Raw genomic sequence first — 24,669 nt, 5'->3', positions numbered from 1 at the left:
GTCACGAATTAAAGTCCTTTTCGCTCTAGGACGCATATTTAAGGAGATATGGGCAAAAGAAGTTTTTCATATAAAAATTTCAATTTTTTTAGGTTTTGGGTGGATTTTTCAATTTTTTGGGGGTGGTCACGAATTAAAGTCCTTTTCGCTCTAGGACGCTTAGTTTAGGAGATATGGGCAAAAGAAGTTTTTCATATAAAAATTTAAATTTTTTTAGGTTTTGGGTGGATTTTTCAATTTTTTGGGGGTGGTCACGAATTAAAGTCCTTTTCGCTCTAGGACGCTTAGTTTAGGAGATATGGGCAAAAGAAGTTTTTCATATAAAAATTTATTTTTTTTTTAGGTTTTGGGTGGATTTTTCAATTCTTTGGGAGTGGTCACGAATTAAAGTCCTTTTCGCTCTAGACGCATATTTAAGGAGATATGGGCAAAAGAAGTTTTTCATATAAAAATTTAAATTTTTTTTAGGTTGTGGGTGGATTTTTCAATTTTTTGGGGGTGGTCACGAATTAAAGTCCTTTTCGCTCTAGGACGCATATTTAAGGAGATATGGGCAAAAGAAGTTTTTCGTATAAAAATTTCAATTTTTTTAGGTTTTGGGTGGATTTTTCAATTTTTTGGGAGTGGTCACGAATTAAAGTCCTTTTCGCTCTAGGACGCTTAGTTTAAGAGATATGGGCAAAAGAAGTTTTTCATATAAAAATTTAAATTTTTTTAGGTTTTGGGTGGATTTTTCAATTCTTTGGGAGTGGTCACGAATTAAAGTCCTTTTCGCTCTAGGACGCATATTTAAGGAGATATGGGCAAAAGAAGTTTTTCATATAAAAATTTAAATTTTTTTAGGTTTTGGATGGATTTTACAATTTTTTGGGGGTGGTCACGAATTAAAGTCCTTTTCGCTCTAGGACACATATTTAAGGAGATATGGGCAAAAGAAGTTTTTCATATAAAAATTTAATTTCTTGTAGGTTTTGGGTGGATTTTTCAATTTTTTGAGGGTGGTCACGAATTAAAGTCCTTTTCGCTCTAGGACGCTTAGTTTAGGAGATATGGGCAAAAGAAGTTTTTCATATAAAAATTTATTTTTTTTAGGTTTTGGGTGGATTTTTCAATTTTTTGGGGGTGGTCACGAATTAAAGTCCTTTTCGCTCTAGGACGCTTAGTTTAGGAGATATGGGCAAAAGAAGTTTTTCATATAAAAATTTCAATTTTTTTAGGTTTTGGGTGGATTTTTCAATTTTTTGGGGGTGGTCACGAATTAAAGTCCTTTTCGCTCTAGGACGCATATTTAAGGAGATATGGGCAAAAGAAGTTTTTCATATAAAAATTTCAAATTTTTTAGGTTTTGGGTGGATTTTTCAATTTTTTGGGGGTGGTCACGAATTAAAGTCCTTTTCGCTCTAGGACGCATATTTAAGGAGATATGGGCAAAAGAAGTTTTTCGTATAAAAATTTAAACTTTTTTAGGTTTTGGGTGGATCTTTCAATTTTTTGGGAGTGGTCACGAATTAAAGTCCTTTTCGCTCTAGGACGCTTAGTTTAGGAGATATGGCAAAAGAAGTTTTTCATATAAAAATTTAAATTTTTTTAGGTTTTGGGTGGATTTTTCAATTTTTTGGGAGTGGTCACGAATTAAAGTCCTGTTCGCTCTAGGACGCTTAGTTTAGGAGATATGGGCAAAAGAAGTTTTTCATATAAAAATTTCAATTTTTTTAGGTTTTGGGTGGATTTTTCAATTTTTTGGGGGTGGTCACGAATTAAAGTCCTTTTCGCTCTAGGACTCATATTTAAGGAGATATGGGCAAAAGAAGTTTTTCGTATAAAAATTTAAATTTTTTTAGGTTTTGGGTGGATCTTTCAATTTTTTGGGAGTGGTCACGAATTAAAGTTCTTTTCGCTCTAGGACGCATATTTAAGGAGATATGGGCAAAAGAAGTTTTTCATATAAAAATTTCAATTTTTGTAGGTTTTGGGTGGATTTTTCAATTTTTTGGGAGTGGTCACGAATTAAAGTCCTGTTCGCTCTAGGACGCTTAGTTTAGGAGATATGGGCAAAAGAAGTTTTTCATATAAAAATTTTAATTTTTTTAGGTTTTGGGTGGATTTTTCAATTTTTTGGGGGTGGTCACGAATTAAAGTCCTTTTCGCTCTAGGACGCTTAGTTTAGGAGATATGGACAAAAGAAGTTTTTCATATAAAAATTTCAATTTTTTTAGGTTTTGGGTGGATTTTTCAATTTTTTGGGGGTGGTCACGAATTAAAGTCCTTTTCGCTCTAGGACGCATATTTAAGGAGATATGGGCAAAAGAAGTTTTTCATATAAAAATTTCAATTTTTTTAGGTTTTGGGTGGATTTTTCAATTTTTTGGGGGTGGTCACGAATTAAAGTCCTTTTCGCTCTAGGACGCATATTTAAGGAGATATGGGCAAAAGAAGTTTTTCGTATAAAAATTTAAATTTTTTTAGGTTTTGGGTGGATCTTAAAATTTTTTGGGAGTGGTCACGAATTAAAGTCCTTTTCGCTCTAGGACGCTTAGTTTAGGAGATATGGCAAAAGAAGTTTTTCATATAAAAATTTAAATTTTTTTAGGTTTTGGGTGGATTTTTCAATTTTTTGGGAGTGGTCACGAATTAAAGTCCTGTTCGCTCTAGGACGCTTAGTTTAGGAGATATGGGCAAAAGAAGTTTTTCATATAAAAATTTCAATTTTTTTAGGTTTTGGGTGGATTTTTCAATTTTTTGGGGGTGGTCACGAATTAAAGTCCTTTTCGCTCTAGGACTCATATTTAGTTTAGGAGATATGGGCAAAAGAAGTTTTTCATATAAAAATTTAAATTTTTTTAGGTTTTGGGTGGATTTTTCAATTTTTTGGGGGTGGTCACGAATTAAAGTCCTTTTCGCTCTAGGACGCTTAGTTTAGGAGATATGGACAAAAGAAGTTTTTCATATAAAAATTTCAATTTTTTTAGGTTTTGGGTGGATTTTTCAATTTTTTGGGGGTGGTCACGAATTAAAGTCCTTTTCGCTCTAGGACGCATATTTAAGGAGATATGGGCAAAAGAAGTTTTTCATATAAAAATTTCAATTTTTTTAGGTTTTGGGTGGATTTTTCAATTTTTTGGGGGTGGTCACGAATTAAAGTCCTTTTCGCTCTAGGACGCATATTTAAGGAGATATGGGCAAAAGAAGTTTTTCGTATAAAAATTTAAATTTTTTTAGGTTTTGGGTGGATCTTTAAATTTTTTGGGAGTGGTCACGAATTAAAGTCCTTTTCGCTCTAGGACGCTTAGTTTAGGAGATATGGCAAAAGAAGTTTTTCATATAAAAATTTAAATTTTTTTAGGTTTTGGGTGGATTTTTCAATTTTTTGGGAGTGGTCACGAATTAAAGTCCTGTTCGCTCTAGGACGCTTAGTTTAGGAGATATGGGCAAAAGAAGTTTTTCATATAAAAATTTCAATTTTTTTAGGTTTTGGGTGGATTTTTCAATTTTTTGGGGGTGGTCACGAATTAAAGTCCTTTTCGCTCTAGGACTCATATTTAAGGAGATATGGGCAAAAGAAGTTTTTAATATAAAAATTTCAATTTTTTTAGGTTTTGGGTGGATTTTTCAATTTTTTGAGGGTGGTCACGAATTAAAGTCCTTTTCGCTCTAGGACGCTTAGTTTAGGAGATATGGGCAAAAGAAGTTTTTCATATAAAAATTTAAATTTTTTTAGGTTTTGGGTGGATTTTTCAATTTTTTGGGGGTGGTCACGAATTAAAGTCCTTTTCGCTCTAGGACGCTTAGTTTAGGAGATATGGACAAAAGAAGTTTTTCATATAAAAATTTCAATTTTTTTAGGTTTTGGGTGGATTTTTCAATTTTTTGGGGGTGGTCACGAATTAAAGTCCTTTTCGCTCTAGGACGCATATTTAAGGAGATATGGGCAAAAGAAGTTTTTCATATAAAAATTTCAATTTTTTTAGGTTTTGGGTGGATTTTTCAATTTTTTGGGGGTGGTCACGAATTAAAGTCCTTTTCGCTCTAGGACGCATATTTAAGGAGATATGGGCAAAAGAAGTTTTTCGTATAAAAATTTAAATTTTTTTAGGTTTTGGGTGGATCTTTAAATTTTTTGGGAGTGGTCACGAATTAAAGTCCTTTTCGCTCTAGGACGCTTAGTTTAGGAGATATGGCAAAAGAAGTTTTTCATATAAAAATTTAAATTTTTTTAGGTTTTGGGTGGATTTTTCAATTTTTTGGGAGTGGTCACGAATTAAAGTCCTGTTCGCTCTAGGACGCTTAGTTTAGGAGATATGGGCAAAAGAAGTTTTTCATATAAAAATTTTAATTTTTTTAGGTTTTGGGTGGATTTTTCAATTTTTTGGGGGTGGTCACGAATTAAAGTCCTTTTCGCTCTAGGACGCATATTTAAGGAGATATGGGCAAAAGAAGTTTTTCATATAAAAATTTCAATTTTTTTAGGTTTTGGGTGGATTTTTCAATTTTTTGGGGGTGGTCACGAATTAAAGTCCTTTTCGCTCTAGGACGCATATTTAAGGAGATATGGGCAAAAGAAGTTTTTCATATAAAAATTTAAATTTTTTTAGGTTTTGGGTGGATTTTTCAATTTTTTGGGGGTGGTCACGAATTAAAGTCCTTTTCGCTCTAGGACGCTTAGTTTAGGAGATATGGGCAAAAGAAGTTTTTCATATAAAAATTTCAATTTTTTTAGGTTTTGGGTGGATTTTTCAATTTTTTGGGGGTGGTCACGAATTAAAGTCCTTTTCGCTTTAGGACGCATATTTAAGGAGATATGGGCAAAAGAAGTTTTTCATATAAAAATTTCAATTTTTTTAGGTTTTGGGTGGATTTTTCAATTTTTTGGGGGTGGTCACGAATTAAAGTCCTTTTCGCTCTAGGACGCATATTTAAGGAGATATGGGTAAAAGAAGTTTTTCGTATAAAAATTTAAATTTTTTTAGGTTTTGGGTGGATCTTTAAATTTTTTGGGAGTGGTCACGAATTAAAGTCCTTTTCGCTCTAGGACGCTTAGTTTAGGAGATATGGTAAAAGAAGTTTTTCATATAAAAATTTAAATTTTTTTAGGTTTTGGGTGGATTTTTCAATTTTTTGGGAGTGGTCACGAATTAAAGTCCTGTTCGCTCTAGGACGCTTAGTTTAGGAGATATGGGCAAAAGAAGTTTTTCATATAAAAATTTTAATTTTTTTAGGTTTTGGGTGGATTTTTCAATTTTTTGGGGGTGGTCACGAATTAAAGTCCTTTTCGCTCTAGGACGCATATTTAAGGAGATATGGGCAAAAGAAGTTTTTCATATAAAAATTTCAATTTTTTTAGGTTTTGGGTGGATTTTTCAATTTTTTGGGGGTGGTCACGAATTAAAGTCCTTTTCGCTCTAGGACGCTTAGTTTAGGAGATATGGGCAAAAGAAGTTTTTCATATAAAAATTTAAATTTTTTTAGGTTTTGGGTGGATTTTTCAATTTTTTGGGGGTGGTCACGAATTAAAGTCCTTTTCGCTCTAGGACGCTTAGTTTAGGAGATATGGGCAAAAGAAGTTTTTCATATAAAAATTTATTTTTTTTAGGTTTTGGGTGGATTTTTCAATTCTTTGGGAGTGGTCACGAATTAAAGTCCTTTTCGCTCTAGGACGCATATTTAAGGAGATATGGGCAAAAGAAGTTTTTCATATAAAAATTTAAATTTTTTTAGGTTGTGGGTGGATTTTTCAATTTTTTGGGGGTGGTCACGAATTAAAGTCCTTTTCGCTCTAGGACGCATATTTAAGGAGATATGGGCAAAAGAAGTTTTTCGTATAAAAATTTAAATTTTTTTAGGTTTTGGGTGGATTTTTCAATTTTTTGGGAGTGGTCACGAATTAAAGTCCTTTTCGCTCTAGGACGCTTAGTTTAAGAGATATGGGCAAAAGAAGTTGTTCATATAAAAATTTAAATTTTTTTAGGTTTTGGGTGGATTTTTCAATTCTTTGGGAGTGGTCACGAATTAAAGTCCTTTTCGCTCTAGGACGCATATTTAAGGAGATATGGGCAAAAGAAGTTTTTCATATAAAAATTTAAATTTTTTTAGGTTTTGGATGGATTTTACAATTTTTTGGGGGTGGTCACGAATTAAAGTCCTTTTCGCTCTAGGACACATATTTAAGGAGATATGGGCAAAAGAAGTTTTTCATATAAAAATTTCAATTTTTTTAGGTTTTGGGTGGATTTTTCAATTTTTTGAGGGTGGTCACGAATTAAAGTCCTTTTCGCTCTAGGACGCTTAGTTTAGGAGATATGGGCAAAAGAAGTTTTTCATATAAAAATTTATTTTTTTTAGGTTTTGGGTGGATTTTTCAATTTTTTGGGGGTGGTCACGAATTAAAGCCCTTTTCGCTCTAGGACGCTTAGTTTAGGAGATATGGGCAAAAGAAGTTTTTCATATAAAAATTTCAATTTTTTTAGGTTTTGGGTGGATTTTTCAATTTTTTGGGGGTGGTCACGAATTAAAGTCCTTTTCGCTCTAGGACGCATATTTAAGGAGATATGGGCAAAAGAAGTTTTTCATATAAAAATTTCAATTTTTTTAGGTTTTGGGTGGATTTTTCAATTTTTTGGGGGTGGTCACGAATTAAAGTCCTTTTCGCTCTAGGACGCATATTTAAGGAGATATGGGCAAAAGAAGTTTTTCGTATAAAAATTTAAATTTTTTTAGGTTTTGGGTGGATCTTTCAATTTTTTGGGAGTGGTCACGAATTAAAGTCCTTTTCGCTCTAGGACGCTTAGTTTAGGAGATATGGCAAAAGAAGTTTTTCATATAAAAATTTAAATTTTTTTAGGTTTTGGGTGGATTTTTCAATTTTTTGGGAGTGGTCACGAATTAAAGTCCTGTTCGCTCTAGGACGCTTAGTTTAGGAGATATGGGCAAAAGAAGTTTTTCATATAAAAATTTCAATTTTTTTAGGTTTTGGGTGGATTTTTCAATTTTTTGGGGGTGGTCACGAATTAAAGTCCTTTTCGCTCTAGGACTCATATTTAAGGAGATATGGGCAAAAGAAGTTTTTCGTATAAAAATTTCAAATTTTTTAGGTTTTGGGTGGATTTTTCAATTTTTTGGGGGTGGTCACGAATTAAGGTCCTGTTCGCTCTAGGACGCTTAGTTTAGGAGATATGGGCAAAAGAAGTTTTTCATATAAAAATTTCAATTTTTTTAGGTTTTGGGTGGATCTTTCAATTTTTTGGGAGTGGTCACGAATTAAAGTTCTTTTCGCTCTAGGACGCATATTTAAGGAGATATGGGCAAAAGAAGTATTTCATATAAAAATTTCAATTTTTGTAGGTTTTGGGTGGATTTTTCAATTTTTTGGGAGTGGTCACGAATTAAAGTCCTGTTCGCTCTAGGACGCATATTTAAGGAGATATGGGCAAAAGAAGTTTTTCATATAAAAATTTCAATTTTTTTAGGTTTTGGGTGGATTTTTCAATTTTTTGGGGGTGGTCACGAATTAAAGTCCTTTTCGCTCTAGGACGCATATTTAAGGAGATATGGGCAAAAAAAGATTTTCATATAAAAATTTCAAATTTTTTAGGTTTTGGGTGGATTTTTCAATTTTTTGGGGGTGGTCACGAATTAAAGTTCTTTTCGCTCTAGGACGCATATTTAAGGAGATATGGGCAAAAGAAGTTTTTCGTATAAAAATTTAAATTTTTTTAGGTTTTGGGTGGATTTTTCAATTTTTTGGGGGTGGTCACGAATTAAAGTCCTTTTCGCTCTAGGACGCTTAGTTTAGGAGATATGGGCAAAAGAAGTTTTTCATATCAAAATTTTAATTTTTTTAGGTTTTGGGTGGATTTTTCAATTTTTTGGGAGTGGTCACGAATTAAAGTCCTTTTCGCTCTAGGACGCATATTTAAGGAGATATGGGCAAAAGAAGTTTTTCATATAAAAATTTCAATTTTTTTAGGTTTTGGGTGGATTTTTCAATTTTTTGGGGGTGGTCACGAATTAAAGTCCTTTTCGCTCTAGGACGCTTAGTTTAAGAGATATGGGCAAAAGAAGTTTTTCATATAAAAATTTAAATTTTTTTAGGTTTTGGGTGGATTTTTCAATTCTTTGGGAGTGGTCACGAATTAAAGTCCTTTTCGCTCTAGGACGCATATTTAAGGAGATATGGGCAAAAGAAGTTTTTCATATAAAAATTTAAATTTTTTTAGGTTTTAGGTGGATTTTTCAATTTTTTGGGGGTGGTCACGAATTAAAGTCCTTTTCGCTCTAGGACGCATATTTAAGGAGATATGGGCAAAAGAAGTTTTTCATATAAAAATTTAAATTTTTTTAGGTTTTGGGTGGATTTTTCAATTTTTTGGGGGTGGTCACGAATTAAAGTCCTTTTCGCTCTAGGACGCTTAGTTTAGGAGATATGGGCAAAAGAAGTTTTTCATATAAAAATTTCATTTTTTTTAGGTTTTGGGTGGATTTTTCAATTTTTTGGGGGTGGTCACGAATTAAAGTCCTTTTCGCTTTAGGACGCATATTTAAGGAGATATGGGCAAAAGAAGTTTTTCATATAAAAATTTCAATTTTTTTAGGTTTTGGGTGGATTTTTCAATTTTTTGGGGGTGGTCACGAATTAAAGTCCTTTTCGCTCTAGGACGCATATTTAAGGAGATATGGGCAAAAGAAGTTTTTCGTATAAAAATTTAAATTTTTTTAGGTTTTGGGTGGATTTTTCAATTTTTTGGGGGTGGTCACGAATTAAAGTCCTTTTCGCTCTAGGACGCATATTTAAGGAGATATGGGCAAAAGAAGTTTTTCATATAAAAATTTAAATTTTTTTAGGTTTTGGGTGGATTTTTCAATTTTTTGGGGGTGGTCACGAATTAAAGTCCTTTTCGCTCTAGGACGCTTAGTTTAGGAGATATGGGCAAAAGAAGTTTTTCATATAAAAATTTTAATTTTTTTAGGTTTTGGGTGGATTTTTCAATTTTTTGGGGGTGGTCACGAATTAAAGTCCTTTTCGCTCTAGGACGCATATTTAAGGAGATATGGGCAAAAGAAGTTTTTCATATAAAAATTTCAATTTTTTTAGGTTTTGGTTGGATTTTTCAATTTTTTGGGGGTGGTCACGAATTAAAGTCCTTTTCGCTCTAGGACGCATATTTAAGGAGATATGGGCAAAAGAAGTTTTTCATATAAAAATTTAAATTTTTTTAGGTTTTGGGTGGATTTTTCAATTTTTTGGGGGTGGTCACGAATTAAAGTCCTTTTCGCTCTAGGACGCTTAGTTTAGGAGATATGGGCAAAAGAAGTTTTTCATATAAAAATTTCAATTTTTTTAGGTTTTGGGTGGATTTTTCAATTTTTTGGGGGTGGTCACGAATTAAAGTCCTTTTCGCTTTAGGACGCATATTTAAGGAGATATGGGCAAAAGAAGTTTTTCGTATAAAAATTTAAATTTTTTTAGGTTTTGGGTGGATCTTTAAATTTTTTGGGAGTGGTCACGAATTAAAGTCCTTTTCGCTCTAGGACGCTTAGTTTAGGAGATATGGCAAAAGAAGTTTTTCATATAAAAATTTATATTTTTTTAGGTTTTGGATGGATTTTTCAATTTTTTGGGAGTGGTCACGAATTAAAGTCCTGTTCGCTCTAGGACGCTTAGTTTAGGAGATATGGGCAAAAGAAGTTTATCATATAAAAATTTTAATTTTTTTAGGTTTTGGGTGGATTTTTCAATTTTTTGGGGGTGGTCACGAATTAAAGTCCTTTTCGCTCTAGGACGCATATTTAAGGAGATATGGGCAAAAGAAGTTTTTCATATAAAAATTTCAATTTTTTTAGGTTTTGGGTGGATTTTTCAATTTTTTGGGGGTGGTCACGAATTAAAGTCCTTTTCGCTCTAGGACGCTTAGTTTAGGAGATATGGGCAAAAGAAGTTTTTCATATAAAAATTTAACTTTTTTTAGGTTTTGGGTGGATTTTTCAATTTTTTGGGGGTGGTCACGAATTAAAGTCCTTTTCGCTCTAGGACGCTTAGTTTAGGAGATATGGGCAAAAGAAGTTTTTCATATAAAAATTTATTTTTTTTAGGTTTTGGGTGGATTTTTCAATTCTTTGGGAGTGGTCACGAATTAAAGTCCTTTTCGCTCTAGGACGCATATTTAAGGAGATATGGGCAAAAGAAGTTTTTCATATAAAAATTTAAATTTTTTTAGGTTGTGGGTGGATTTTTCAATTTTTTGGGGGTGGTCACGAATTAAAGTCCTTTTCGCTCTAGGACGCATATTTAAGGAGATATGGGCAAAAGAAGTTTTTCGTATAAAAATTTCAATTTTTTTAGGTTTTGGGTGGATTTTTCAATTTTTTGGGAGTGGTCACGAATTAAAGTCCTTTTCGCTCTAGGACGCTTAGTTTAAGAGATATGGGCAAAAGAAGTTTTTCATATAAAAATTTAAATTTTTTTAGGTTTTGGGTGGATTTTACAATTTTTTGGGGGTGGTCACGAATTAAAGTCCTTTTCGCTCTAGGACACATATTTAAGGAGATATGGGCAAAAGAAGTTTTTCATATAAAAATTTCAATTTTTTTAGGTTTTGGGTGGATTTTTCAATTTTTTGAGGGTGGTCACGAATTAAAGTCCTTTTCGCTCTAGGACGCTTAGTTTAGGAGATATGGGCAAAAGAAGTTTTTCATATAAAAATTTATTTTTTTTAGGTTTTGGGTGGATTTTTCAATTTTTTGGGGGTGGTCACGAATTAAAGTCCTTTTCGCTCTAGGACGCTTAGTTTAGGAGATATGGGCAAAAGAAGTTTTTCATATAAAAATTTCAATTTTTTTAGGTTTTGGGTGGATTTTTCAATTTTTTGGGGGTGGTCACGAATTAAAGTCCTTTTCGCTCTAGGACGCATATTTAAGGAGATATGGGCAAAAGAAGTTTTTCATATAAAAATTTCAATTTTTTTAGGTTTTGGGTGGATTTTTCAATTTTTTGGGGGTGGTCACGAATTAAAGTCCTTTTCGCTCTAGGACGCATATTTAAGGAGATATGGGCAAAAGAAGTTTTTCGTATAAAAATTTAAATTTTTTTAGGTTTTGGGTGGATCTTTCAATTTTTTGGGAGTGGTCACGAATTAAAGTCCTTTTCGCTCTAGGACGCTTAGTTTAGGAGATATGGCAAAAGAAGTTTTTCATATAAAAATTTAAATTTTTTTAGGTTTTGGGTGGATTTTTCAATTTTTTGGGAGTGGTCACGAATTAAAGTCCTGTTCGCTCTAGGACGCTTAGTTTAGGAGATATGGGCAAAAGAAGTTTTTCATATAAAAATTTCAATTTTTTTAGGTTTTGGGTGGATTTTTCAATTTTTTGGGGGTGGTCACGAATTAAAGTCCTTTTCGCTCTAGGACTCATATTTAAGGAGATATGGGCAAAAGAAGTTTTTCATATAAAATTTTCAATTTTTTTAGGTTTTGGGTGGATTTTTCAATTTTTTGAGGGTGGTCACGAATTAAAGTCCTTTTCGCTCTAGGACGCTTAGTTTAGGAGATATGGGCAAAAGAAGTTTTTCATATAAAAATTTAAATTTTTTTAGGTTTTGGGTGGATTTTTCAATTTTTTGGGGGTGGTCACGAATTAAAGTCCTTTTCGCTCTAGGACGCTTAGTTTAGGAGATATGGACAAAAGAAGTTTTTCATATAAAAATTTCAATTTTTTTAGGTTTTGGGTGGATTTTTCAATTTTTTGGGGGTGGTCACGAATTAAAGTCGTTTTCGCTCTAGGACGCATATTTAAGGAGATATGGGCAAAAGAAGTTTTTCATATAAAAATTTCAATTTTTTTAGGTTTTGGGTGGATTTTTCAATTTTTTGGGGGTGGTCACGAATTAAAGTCCTTTTCGCTCTAGGACGCATATTTAAGGAGATATGGGCAAAAGAAGTTTTTCGTATAAAAATTTAAATTTTTTTAGGTTTTGGGTGGATCTTTAAATTTTTTGGGAGTGGTCACGAATTAAAGTCCTTTTCGCTCTAGGACGCTTAGTTTAGAGATATGGCAAAAGAAGTTTTTCATATAAAAATTTAAATTTTTTTAGGTTTTGGGTGGATTTTTCAATTTTTTGGGAGTGGTCACGAATTAAAGTCCTGTTCGCTCTAGGACGCTTAGTTTAGGAGATATGGGCAAAAGAAGTTTTTCATATAAAAATTTATTTTTTTTAGGTTTTGGGTGGATTTTTCAATTTTTTGGGGGTGGTCACGAATTAAAGTCCTTTTCGCTCTAGGACGCTTAGTTTAGGAGATATGGGCAAAAGCAGTTTTTCATATAAAAATTTATTTTTTTTAGGTTTTGGGTGGATTTTTCAATTTTTTGGGGGTGGTCACGAATTAAAGTCCTTTTCGCTCTAGGACGCTTAGTTTAGGAGATATGGGCAAAAGAAGTTTTTCATATAAAAATTTCAATTTTTTTAGGTTTTGGGTGGATTTTTCAATTTTTTGGGGGTGGTCACGAATTAAAGTCCTTTTCGCTCTAGGACGCTTAGTTTAGGAGATATGGGCAAAAGAAGTTTTTCATATAAAAATTTCAATTTTTTTAGGTTTTGGGTGGATTTTTCAATTTTTTGGGGGTGGTCACGAATTAAAGTCCTTTTCGCTCTAGGACGCTTAGTTTAGGAGATATGGGCAAAAGAAGTTTTTCGTATAAAAATTTAAATTTTTTTAGGTTTTGGGTGGATCTTTCAATTTTTTGGGAGTGGTCACGAATTAAAGTCCTTTTCGCTCTAGGACGCTTAGTTTAGGAGATATGGCAAAAGAAGTTTTTCATATAAAAATTAAAATTTTTTTAGGTTTTGGGTGGATTTTTCAATTTTTTGGGAGTGGTCACGAATTAAAGTCCTGTTCGCTCTAGGACGCTTAGTTTAGGAGATATGGGCAAAAGAAGTTTTTCATATAAAATTTTCAATTTTTTTAGATTTTGGGTGGATTTTTCAATTTTTTGGGGGTGGTCACGAATTAAAGTCCTTTTCGCTCTAGGACTCATATTTAAGGAGATATGGGCAAAAGAAGTTTTTCATATAAAAATTTCAATTTTTTTAGGTTTTGGGTGGATTTTTCAATTTTTTGAGGGTGGTCACGAATTAAAGTCCTTTTCGCTCTAGGACGCTTAGTTTAGGAGATATGGGCAAAAGAAGTTTTTCATATAAAAATTTAAATTTTTTTAGGTTTTGGGTGGATTTTTCAATTTTTTGGGGGTGGTCACGAATTAAAGTCCTTTTCGCTCTAGGACGCTTAGTTTAGGAGATATGGACAAAAGAAGTTTTTCATATAAAAATTTCAATTTTTTTAGGTTTTGGTTGGATTTTTCAATTTTTTGGGGGTGGTCACGAATTAAAGTCCTTTTCGCTCTAGGACGCATATTTAAGGAGATATGGGCAAAAGAAGTTTTTCATATAAAAATTTCAATTTTTTTAGGTTTTGGGTGGATTTTTCAATTTTTTGGGGGTGGTCACGAATTAAAGTCCTTTTCGCTCTAGGACGCATATTTAAGGAGATATGGGCAAAAGAAGTTTTTCGTATAAAAATTTAAATTTTTTTAGGTTTTGGGTGGATCTTTAAATTTTTTGGGATTGGTCACGAATTAAAGTCCTTTTCGCTCTAGGACGCTTAGTTTAGGAGATATGGCAAAAGAAGTTTTTCATATAAAAATTTAAATTTTTTTAGGTTTTGGGTGGATTTTTCAATTTTTTGGGAGTGGTCACGAATTAAAGTCCTGTTCGCTCTAGGACGCTTAGTTTAGGAGATATGGGCAAAAGAAGTTTTTCATATAAAAATTTTAATTTTTTTAGGTTTTGGGTGGATTTTTCAATTTTTTGGGGGTGGTCACGAATTAAAGTCCTTTTCGCTCTAGGACGCATATTTAAGGAGATATGGGCAAAAGAAGTTTTTCGTATAAAAATTTAAATTTTTTTAGGTTTTGGGTGGATCTTTAAATTTTTTGGGAGTGGTCACGAATTAAAGTCCTTTTCGCTCTAGGACGCTTAGTTTAGGAGATATGGCAAAAGAAGTTTTTCATATAAAAATTTAAATTTTTTTAGGTTTTGGGTGGATTTTTCAATTTTTTGGGAGTGGTCACGAATTAAAGTCCTGTTCGCTCTAGGACGCTTAGTTTAGGAGATATGGGCAAAAGAAGTTTTTCATATAAAAATTTTAATTTTTTTAGGTTTTGGGTGGATTTTTCAATTTTTTGGGGGTGGTCACGAATTAAAGTCCTTTTCGCTCTAGGACGCATATTTAAGGAGATATGGGCAAAAGAAGTTTTTCATATAAAAATTTCAATTTTTTTAGGTTTTGGGTGGATTTTTCAATTTTTTGGGGGTGGTCACGAATTAAAGTCCTTTTCGCTCTAGGACGCTTAGTTTAGGAGATATGGGCAAAAGAAGTTTTTCATATAAAAATTTTAAATTTTTTTAGGTTTTGGGTGGATTTTTCAATTTTTTGGGGGTGGTCACGAATTAAAGTCCTTTTCGCTCTAGGACGCTTAGTTTAGGAGATATGGGCAAAAGAAGTTTTTCATATAAAAATTTATTTTTTTTAGGTTTTGGGTGGATTTTTCAATTCTTTGGGAGTGGTCACGAATTAAAGTCCTTTTCGCTCTAGGACGCATATTTAAGGAGATATGGGCAAAAGAAGTTTTTCATATAAATATTTAAATTTTTTTAGGTTGTGGGTAGATTTTTCAATTTTTTGGGGGTGGTCACGAATTAAAGTCCTTTTCGCTCTAGGACGCATATTTAAGGAGATATGGGCAAAAGAAGTTTTTCGTATAAAAATTTCAATTTTTTTAGGTTTTGGGTGGATTTTTCAATTTTTTGGGAGTGGTCACGAATTAAAGTCCTTTTCGCTCTAGGACGCTTAGTTTAAGAGATATGGGCAAAAGAAGTTTTTCATATAAAAATTTAAATTTTTTTAGGTTTTGGGTGGATTTTTCAATTTTTTGGGGGTGGTCACGAATTAAAGTCCTTTTCGCTCTAGGACGCTTAGTTTAGGAGATATGGGCAAAAGAAGTTTTTCATATAAAAATTTAAATTTTTTTAGGTTTTGGATGGATTTTACAATTTTTTGGGGGTGGTCACGAATTAAAGTCCTTTTCGCTCTAGGACACATATTTAAGGAGATATGGGCAAAAGAAGTTTTTCATATAAAAATTTCAATTTTTTTAGGTTTTGGGTGGATTTTTCAATTTTTTGAGGGTGGTCACGAATTAAAGTCCTTTTCGCTCTAGGACGCTTAGTTTAGGAGATATGGGCAAAAGAAGTTTTTCATATAAAAATTTATTTTTTTTAGGTTTTGGGTGGATTTTTCAATTTTTTGGGGGTGGTCACGAATTAAAGTCCTTTTCGCTCTAGGACGCTTAGTTTAGGAGATATGGGCAAAAGAAGTTTTTCATATAAAAATTTCAATTTTTTTAGGTTTTGGGTGGATTTTTCAATTTTTTGGGGGTGGTCACGAATTAAAGTCCTTTTCGCTCTAGGACGCATATTTAAGGAGATATGGGCAAAAGAAGTTTTTCGTATAAAAATTTAAATTTTTTTAGGTTTTGGGTGGATCTTTCAATTTTTTGGGAGTGGTCACGAATTAAAGTCCTTTTCGCTCTAGGACGCTTAGTTTAGGAGATATGGCAAAAGAAGTTTTTCATATAAAAATTTAAATTTTTTTAGGTTTTGGGTGGATTTTTCAATTTTTTGGGAGTGGTCACGAATTAAAGTCCTGTTCGCTCTAGGACGCTTAGTTTAGGAGATATGGGCAAAAGAAGTTTTTCATATAAAAATTTCAATTTTTTTAGGTTTTGGGTGGATTTTTCAATTTTTTGGGGGTGGTCACGAATTAAAGTCCTTTTCGCTCTAGGACTCATATTTAAGGAGATATGGGCAAAAGAAGTTTTTCGTATAAAAATTTAAATTTTTTTAGGTTTTGGGTGGATCTTTCAATTTTTTGGGAGTGGTCACGAATTAAAGTTCTTTTCGCTCTAGGACGCATATTTAAGGATATATGGGCAAAAGAAGTTTTTCATATAAAAATTTCAATTTTTGTAGGTTTTGGGTGGATTTTTCAATTTTTTGGGAGTGGTCACGAATTAAAGTCCTGTTCGCTCTAGGACGCTTAGTTTAGGAGATATGGGCAAAAGAAGTTTTTCATATAAAAATTGTAATTTTTTTAGGTTTTGGGTGGATTTTTCAATTTTTTGGGGGTGGTCACGAATTAAAGTCCTTTTCGCTCTAGGACTCATATTTAAGGAGATATGGGCAAAAGAAGTTTTTCATATAAAAATTTCAATTTTTTTAGGTTTTGGGTGGATTTTTCAATTTTTTGAGGGTGGTCACGAATTAAAGTCCTTTTCGCTCTAGGACGCTTAGTTTAGGAGATATGGGCAAAAGAAGTTTTTCATATAAAAATTTAAATTTTTTTAGGTTTTGGGTGGATTTTTCAATTTTTTGGGGGTGGTCACGAATTAAAGTCCTTTTCGCTCTAGGACGCTTAGTTTAGGAGATATGGACAAAAGAAGTTTTTCATATAAAAATTTCAATGTTTTTAGGTTTTGGGTGGATTTTTCAATTTTTTGGGGGTGGTCACGAATTAAAGTCCTTTTCGCTCTAGGACGCATATTTAAGGAGATATGGGCAAAAGAAGTTTTTCATATAAAAATTTCAATTTTTTTAGGTTTTGGGTGGATCTTTCAATTTTTTGGGAGTGGTCACGAATTAAAGTCCTTTTCGCTCTAGGACGCTTAGTTTAGGAGATATGGCAAAAGAAGTTTTTCATATAAAAATTTAAATTTTTTTAGGTTTTGGGTGGATTTTTCAATTTTTTGGGAGTGGTCACGAATTAAAGTCCTGTTCGCTCTAGGACGCTTAGTTTAGGAGATATGGGCAAAAGAAGTTTTTCATATAAAAATTTCAATTTTTTTAGGTTTTGGGTGGATTTTTCAATTTTTTGGGGGTGGTCACGAATTAAAGTCCTTTTCGCTCTAGGACTCATATTTAAGGAGATATGGGCAACAGAAGTTTTTCATATAAAAATTTCAATTTTTTTAGGTTTTGGGTGGATTTTTCAATTTTTTGAGGGTGGTCACGAATTAAAGTCCTTTTCGCTCTAGGACGCTTAGTTTAGGAGATATGGGCAAAAGAAGTTTTTCATATAAAAATTTCAATTTTTTTAGGTTTTGGGTGGATTTTTCAATTTTTTGGGGGTGGTCACGAATTAAAGTCCTTTTCGCTCTAGGACGCTTAGTTTAGGAGATATGGACAAAAGAAGTTTTTCATATAAAAATTTCAATTTTTTTAGGTTTTGGGTGGATTTTTCAATTTTTTGGGGGTGGTCACGAATTAAAGTCCTTTTCGCTCTAGGACGCATATTTAAGGAGATATGGGCAAAAGAAGTTTTTCATATAAAAATTTCAATTTTTTTAGGTTTTGGGTGGATTTTTCAATTTTTTGGGGGTGGTCACGAATTAAAGTCCTTTTCGCTCTAGGACGCATATTTAAGGAGATATGGGCAAAAGAAGTTTTTCGTATAAAAATTTAAATTTTTTTAGGTTTTGGGTGGATCTTTAAATTTTTTGGGAGTGGTCACGAATTAAAGTCCTTTTCGCTCTAGGACGCTTAGTTTAGGAGATATGGCAAAAGAAGTTTTTCATATAAAAATTTAAATTTTTTTAGGTTTTGGGTGGATTTTTCAATTTTTTGGGAGTGGTCACGAATTAAAGTCCTGTTCGCTCTAGGACGCTTAGTTTAGGAGATATGGGCAAAAGAAGTTTTTCATATAAAAATTTTAATTTTTTTACGTTTTGGGTGGATTTTTCAATTTTTTGGGGGTGGTCACGAATTAAAGTCCTTTTCGCTCTAGGACGCATATTTAAGGAGATATGGGCAAAAGAAGTTTTTCATATAAAAATTTCAATTTTTTTAGGTTTTGGGTGGATTTTTCAATTTTTTGGGGGTGGTCACGAATTAAAGTCCTTTTCGCTCTAGGACGCATATTTAAGGAGATATGGGCAAAAGAAGTTTTTCATATAAAAATTTAAATTTTTTTAGGTTTTGGGTGGATTTTTCAATTTTTTGGGGGTGGTCACGAATTAAAGTCCTTTTCGCCCTAGGACGCTTAGTTTAGGAGATATGGCAAAAGAAGTTTTTCATATAAAAATTTAAATTTTTTTAGGTTTTGGGTGGATTTTTCAATTTTTTGGGAGTGGTCACGAATTAAAGTCCTGTTCGCTCTAGGACGCTTAGTTTAGGAGATATGGGCAAAAGAAGTTTTTCATATAAAAATTTTAATTTTTTTAGGTTTTGGGTGGATTTTTCAATTTTTTGGGGGTGGTCACGAATTAAAGTCCTTTTCGCTCTAGGACGCATATTTAAGGAGATATGGGCAAAAGAAGTTTTTCATATAAAAATTTAAATTTTTTTAGGTTTTGGGTGGATTTTTCAATTTTTTGGGGGTGGTCACGAATTAAAGTTCTTTTCGCTCTAGGACGCATATTTAAGGAGATATGGGCAAAAGAAGTTTTTCATATAAAAATTTCAATTTTTGTAGGTTTTGGGTGGATTTTTCAATTTTTTGGGAGTGGTCACGAATTAAAGTCCTGTTCGCTCTAGGACGCTTAGTTTAGGAGATATGGGCAAAAGAAGTTTTTCATATAAAAATTGTAATTTTTTTAGGTTTTGGGTGGATTTTTCAATTTTTTGGGGGTGGTCACGAATTAAAGTCCTTTTCGCTCTAGGACTCATATTTAAGGAGATATGGGCAAAAGAAGTTTTTCATATAAAAATTTCAATTTTTTTAGGTTTTGGGTGGATTTTTCAATTTTTTGAGGGTGGTCACGAATTAAAGTCCTTTTCGCTCTAGGACGCTTAGTTTAGGAGATATGGGCAAAAGAAGTTTTTCATATAAAAATTTAAATTTTTTTAGGTTTTGGGTGGATTTTTCAATTTTTTGGGGGTGGTCACGAATTAAAGTCCTTTTCGCTCTAGGACGCTTAGTTTAGGAGATATGGACAAAAGAAGTTTTTCATATAAAAATTTCAATGTTTTTAGGTTTTGGGTGGATTTTTCAATTTTTTGGGGGTGGTCACGAATTAAAGTCCTTTTCGCTCTAGGACGCATATTTAAGGAGATATGGGCAAAAGAAGTTTTTCATATAAAAATTTCAATTTTTTTAGGTTTTGGGTGGATCTTTCAATTTTTTGGGAGTGGTCACGAATTAAAGTCCTTTTCGCTCTAGGACGCTTAGTTTAGGAGATATGGCAAAAGAAGTTTTTCATATAAAAATTTAAATTTTTTTAGGTTTTGGGTGGATTTTTCAATTTTTTGGGAGTGGTCACGAATTAAAGTCCTGTTCGCTCTAGGACGCTTAGTTTAGGAGATATGGGCAAAAGAAGTTTTTCATATACAAGTTTATTTTTTTTAGGTTTTGGGTGGATCTTTCAATTTTTTGGGAGTGGTCACGAATTAAAGTCCTTTTCGCTCTAGGACGCTTAGTTTAGGAGATATGGCAAAAGAAGTTTTTCATATAAAAATTTAAATTTTTTTAGGTTTTGGGTGGATTTTTCAATTTTTTGGGGGTGGTCACGAATTAAAGTCCTTTTCGCTCTAGGACTCATATTTAAGGAGATATGGGCAAAAGAAGTTTTTCATATAAAAATTTCAATTTTTTTAGGTTTTGGGTGGATTTTTCAATTTTTTGAGGGTGGTCACGAATTAAAGTCCTTTTCGCTCTAGGACGCTTAGTTTAGGAGATATGGGCAAAAGAAGTTTTTCATATAAAAATTTAAATTTTTTTAGGTTTTGGGTGGATTTTTCAATTTTTTGGGGGTGGTCACGAATTAAAGTCCTTTTCGCTCTAGGACGCTTAGTTTAGGAGATATGGACAAAAGAAGTTTTTCATATAAAAATTTCAATGTTTTTAGGTTTTGGGTGGATTTTTCAATTTTTTGGGGGTGGTCACGAATTAAAGTCCTTTTCGCTCTAGGACGCATATTTAAGGAGATATGGGCAAAAGAAGTTTTTCATATAAAAATTTCAATTTTTTTAGGTTTTGGGTGGATCTTTCAATTTTTTGGGAGTGGTCACGAATTAAAGTCCTTTTCGCTCTAGGACGCTTAGTTTAGGAGATATGGCAACAGAAGTTTTTCATATAAAAATTTCAATTTTTTTAGGTTTTGGGTGGATTTTTCAATTTTTTGAGGGTGGTCACGAATTAAAGTCCTTTTCGCTCTAGGACGCTTAGTTTAGGAGATATGGGCAAAAGAAGTTTTTCATATAAAAATTTAAATTTTTTTAGGTTTTGGGTGGATTTTTCAATTTTTTGGGGGTGGTCACGAATTAAAGTCCTTTTCGCTCTAGGACGCTTAGTTTAGGAGATATGGACAAAAGAAGTTTTTCATATAAAAATTTCAATTTTTTTAGGTTTTGGGTGGATTTTTCAATTTTTTGGGGGTGGTCACGAATTAAAGTCCTTTTCGCTCTAGGACGCATATTTAAGGAGATATGGGCAAAAGAAGTTTTTCATATAAAAATTTCAATTTTTTTAGGTTTTGGGTGGATTTTTCAATTTTTTGGGGGTGGTCACGAATTAAAGTCCTTTTCGCTCTAGGACGCATATTTAAGGAGATATGGGCAAAAGAAGTTTTTCGTATAAAAATTTAAATTTTTTTAGGTTTTGGGTGGATCTTTAAATTTTTTGGGAGTGGTCACGAATTAAAGTCCTTTTCGCTCTAGGACGCTTAGTTTAGGAGATATGGCAAAAGAAGTTTTTCATATAAAAATTTAAATTTTTTTAGGTTTTGGGTGGATTTTTCAATTTTTTGGGAGTGGTCACGAATTAAAGTCCTGTTCGCTCTAGGACGCTTAGTTTAGGAGATATGGGCAAAAGAAGTTTTTCATATAAAAATTTTAATTTTTTTACGTTTTGGGTGGATTTTTCAATTTTTTGGGGGTGGTCACGAATTAAAGTCCTTTTCGCTCTAGGACGCATATTTAAGGAGATATGGGCAAAAGAAGTTTTTCATATAAAAATTTCAATTTTTTTAGGTTTTGGGTGGATTTTTCAATTTTTTGGGGGTGGTCACGAATTAAAGTCCTTTTCGCTCTAGGACGCATATTTAAGGAGATATGGGCAAAAGAAGTTTTTCATATAAAAATTTAAATTTTTTTAGGTTTTGGGTGGATTTTTCAATTTTTTGGGGGTGGTCACGAATTAAAGTCCTTTTCGCCCTAGGACGCTTAGTTTAGGAGATATGGCAAAAGAAGTTTTTCATATAAAAATTTAAATTTTTTTTAGGTTTTGGGTGGATTTTTCAATTTTTTGGGAGTGGTCACGAATTAAAGTCCTGTTCGCTCTAGGACGCTTAGTTTAGGAGATATGGGCAAAAGAAGTTTTTCATATAAAAATTTTAATTTTTTTAGGTTTTGGGTGGATTTTTCAATTTTTTGGGGGTGGTCACGAATTAAAGTCCTTTTCGCTCTAGGACGCATATTTAAGGAGATATGGGCAAAAGAAGTTTTTCATATAAAAATTTCAATTTTTTTAGGTTTTGGGTGGATTTTTCAATTTTTTGGGGGTGGTCACGAATTAAAGTCCTTTTCGCTCTAGGACGCTTAGTTTAGGAGATATGGGCAAAAGAAGTTTTTCATATAAAAATTTAAATTTTTTTAGGTTTTGGGTGGATTTTTCAATTTTTTGGGGGTGGTCACGAATTAAAGTCCTTTTCGCTCTAGGACGCTTAGTTTAGGAGATATGGGCAAAAGAAGTTTTTCATATAAAAATTTATTTTTTTTAGGTTTTGGGTGGATTTTTCAATTTTTTGGGGGTGGTCACGAATTAAAGTCCTTTTCGCTCTAGGACTCATATTTAAGGAGATATGGGCAAAAGAAGTTTTTCATATAAAAATTTCAATTTTTTTAGGTTTTGGGTGGATTTTTCAATTTTTTGAGGGTGGTCACGAATTAAAGTCCTTTTCGCTCTAGGACGCTTAGTTTAGGAGATATGGGCAAAAGAAGTTTTTCATATAAAAATTTCAATTGTTTTAGGTTTTGGGTGGATTTTTCAATTTTTTGGGGGTGGTCTCGAATTAAAGTCCTTTTCGCTCTAGGACGCTTAGTTTAGGAGATATGGACAAAAGAAGTTTTTCATATAAAAATTTAAATTTTTTTAGGTTTTGGGTGGATTTTTCAATTTTTTGGGGGTGGTCACGAATTAAAGTCCTTTTCGCTCTAGGACGCATATTTAAGGAGATATGGGCAAAAGAAGTTTTTCATATAAAAATTTCAATTTTTTTAGGTTTTGGGTGGATCTTTCAATTTTTTGGGAGTGGTCACGAATTAAAGTCCTTTTCGCTCTAGGACGCTTAGTTTAGGAGATATGGCAAAAGAAGTTTTTCATATAAAAATTTAAATTTTTTTAGGTTTTGGGTGGATTTTTCAATTTTTTGGGAGTGGTCACGAATTAAAGTCCTGTTCGCTCTAGGACGCTTAGTTTAGGAGATATGGGCAAAAGAAGTTTTTCATATAAAAATTTCAATTTTTTTAGGTTTTGGGTGGATTTTTCAATTTTTTGGGGGTGGTCACGAATTAAAGTCCTTTTCGCTCTAGGACTCATATTTAAGGAGATATGGGCAAAAGAAGTTTTTCATATAAAAATTTCAATTTTTTTAGGTTTTGGGTGGATTTTTCAATTTTTTGAGGGTGGTCACGAATTAAAGTCCTTTTCGCTCTAGGACGCTTAGTTTAGGAGATATGGGCAAAAGAAGTTTTTCATATAAAAATTTAAATTTTTTTAGGTTTTGGGTGGATTTTTCAATTTTTTGGGGGTGGTCACGAATTAAAGTCCTTTTCGCTCTAGGACGCTTAGTTTAGGAGATATGGACAAAAGAAGTTTTTCATATAAAAATTTCAATTTTTTTAGGTTTTGGGTGGATTTTTCAATTTTTTGGGGGTGGTCACGAACTAAAGTCCTTTTCGCTCTAGGACGCATATTTAAGGAGATATGGGCAAAAGAAGTTTTTCATATAAAAATTTCAATTTTTTTAGGTTTTGGGTGGATTTTTCAATTTTTTGGGGGTGGTCACGAATTAAAGTCGTTTTCGCTCTAGGACGCATATTTAAGGAGATATGGGCAAAATAAGTTTTTCGTATAAAAATTTACATTTTTTTAGGTTTTGGGTGGATCTTTAAATTTTTTGGAAGTGGTCACGAATTAAAGTCCTTTTCGCTCTAGGACGCTTAGTTTAGGAGATATGGCAAAAGAAGTTTTTCATATAAAAATTTAAATTTTTTTAGGTTTTGGGTGGATTTTTCAATTTTTTGGGAGTGGTCACGAATTAAAGTCCTGTTCGCTCTAGGACGCTTAGTTTAGGAGATATGGGCAAAAGAAGTTTTTCATATAAAAATTTCAATTTTTTTAGGTTTTGGGTGGATTTTTCAATTTTTTGGGGGTGGTCACGAATTAAAGTCCTTTTCGCTCTAGGACGCATATTTAAGGAGATATGGGCAAAAGAAGTTTTTCATATAAAAATTTCAATTTTTTTAGGTTTTGGGTGGATTTTTCAATTTTTTGGGGGTGGTCACGAATTAAAGTCCTTTTCGCTCTAGGACGCATATTTAAGGAGATATGGGCAAAAGAAGTTTTTCATATAAAAATTTAAATTTTTTTAGGTTTTGGGTGGATTTTTCAATTTTTTGGGGGTGGTCACGAATTAAAGTCCTTTTCGCTCTAGGACGCTTAGTTTAGGAGATATGGGCAAAAGAAGTTTTTCATATAAAAATTTCAATTTTTTTAGGTTTTGGGTGGATTTTTCAATTTTTTGGGGGTGGTCACGAATTAAAGTCCTTTTCGCTTTAGGACGCATATTTAAGGAGATATGGGCAAAAGAAGTTTTTCATATAAAAATTTCAATTTTTTTAGGTTTTGGGTGGATTTTTCAATTTTTTGGGGGTGGTCACGAATTAAAGTCCTTTTCGCTCTAGGACGCATATTTAAGGAGATATGGGCAAAAGAAGTTTTTCGTATAAAAATTTAAATTTTTTTAGGTTTTGGGTGGATCTTTAAATTTTTTGGGAGTGGTCACGAATTAAAGTCCTTTTCGCTCTAGGACGCTTAGTTTAGGAGATATGGCAAAAGAAGTTTTTCATATAAAAATTTAAATTTTTTTAGGTTTTGGGTGGATTTTTCAATTTTTTGGGAGTGGTCACGAATTAAAGTCCTGTTCGCTCTAGGACGCTTAGTTTAGGAGATATGGGCAAAAGAAGTTTTTCATATAAAAATTTTAATTTTTTTAGGTTTTGGGTGGATTTTTCAATTTTTTGGGGGAGGTCACGAATTAAAGTCCTTTTCGCTCTAGGACGCATATTTAAGGAGATATGGGCAAAAGAAGTTTTTCATATAAAAATTTCAATTTTTTTAGGTTTTGGGTGGATTTTTCAATTTTTTGGGGGTGGTCACGAATTAAAGTCCTTTTCGCTCTAGGACGCTTAGTTTAGGAGATATGGGCAAAAGAAGTTTTTCATATAAAAATTTAAATTTTTTTAGGTTTTGGGTGGATTTTTCAATTTTTTGGGGGAGGTCACGAATTAAAGTCCTTTTCGCTCTAGGACGCATATTTAAGGAGATATGGGCAAAAGAAGTTTTTCATATA

The sequence above is a fragment of the Haematobia irritans genome, chromosome 4, assembly GCF_050003625.1.
Source record: "Haematobia irritans isolate KBUSLIRL chromosome 4, ASM5000362v1, whole genome shotgun sequence".
Taxonomy (NCBI): domain Eukaryota; kingdom Metazoa; phylum Arthropoda; class Insecta; order Diptera; family Muscidae; genus Haematobia; species Haematobia irritans.
The sequence above is the reverse complement of the archived record's forward strand: the minus strand, read 5'-3'. Positions refer to the sequence as shown.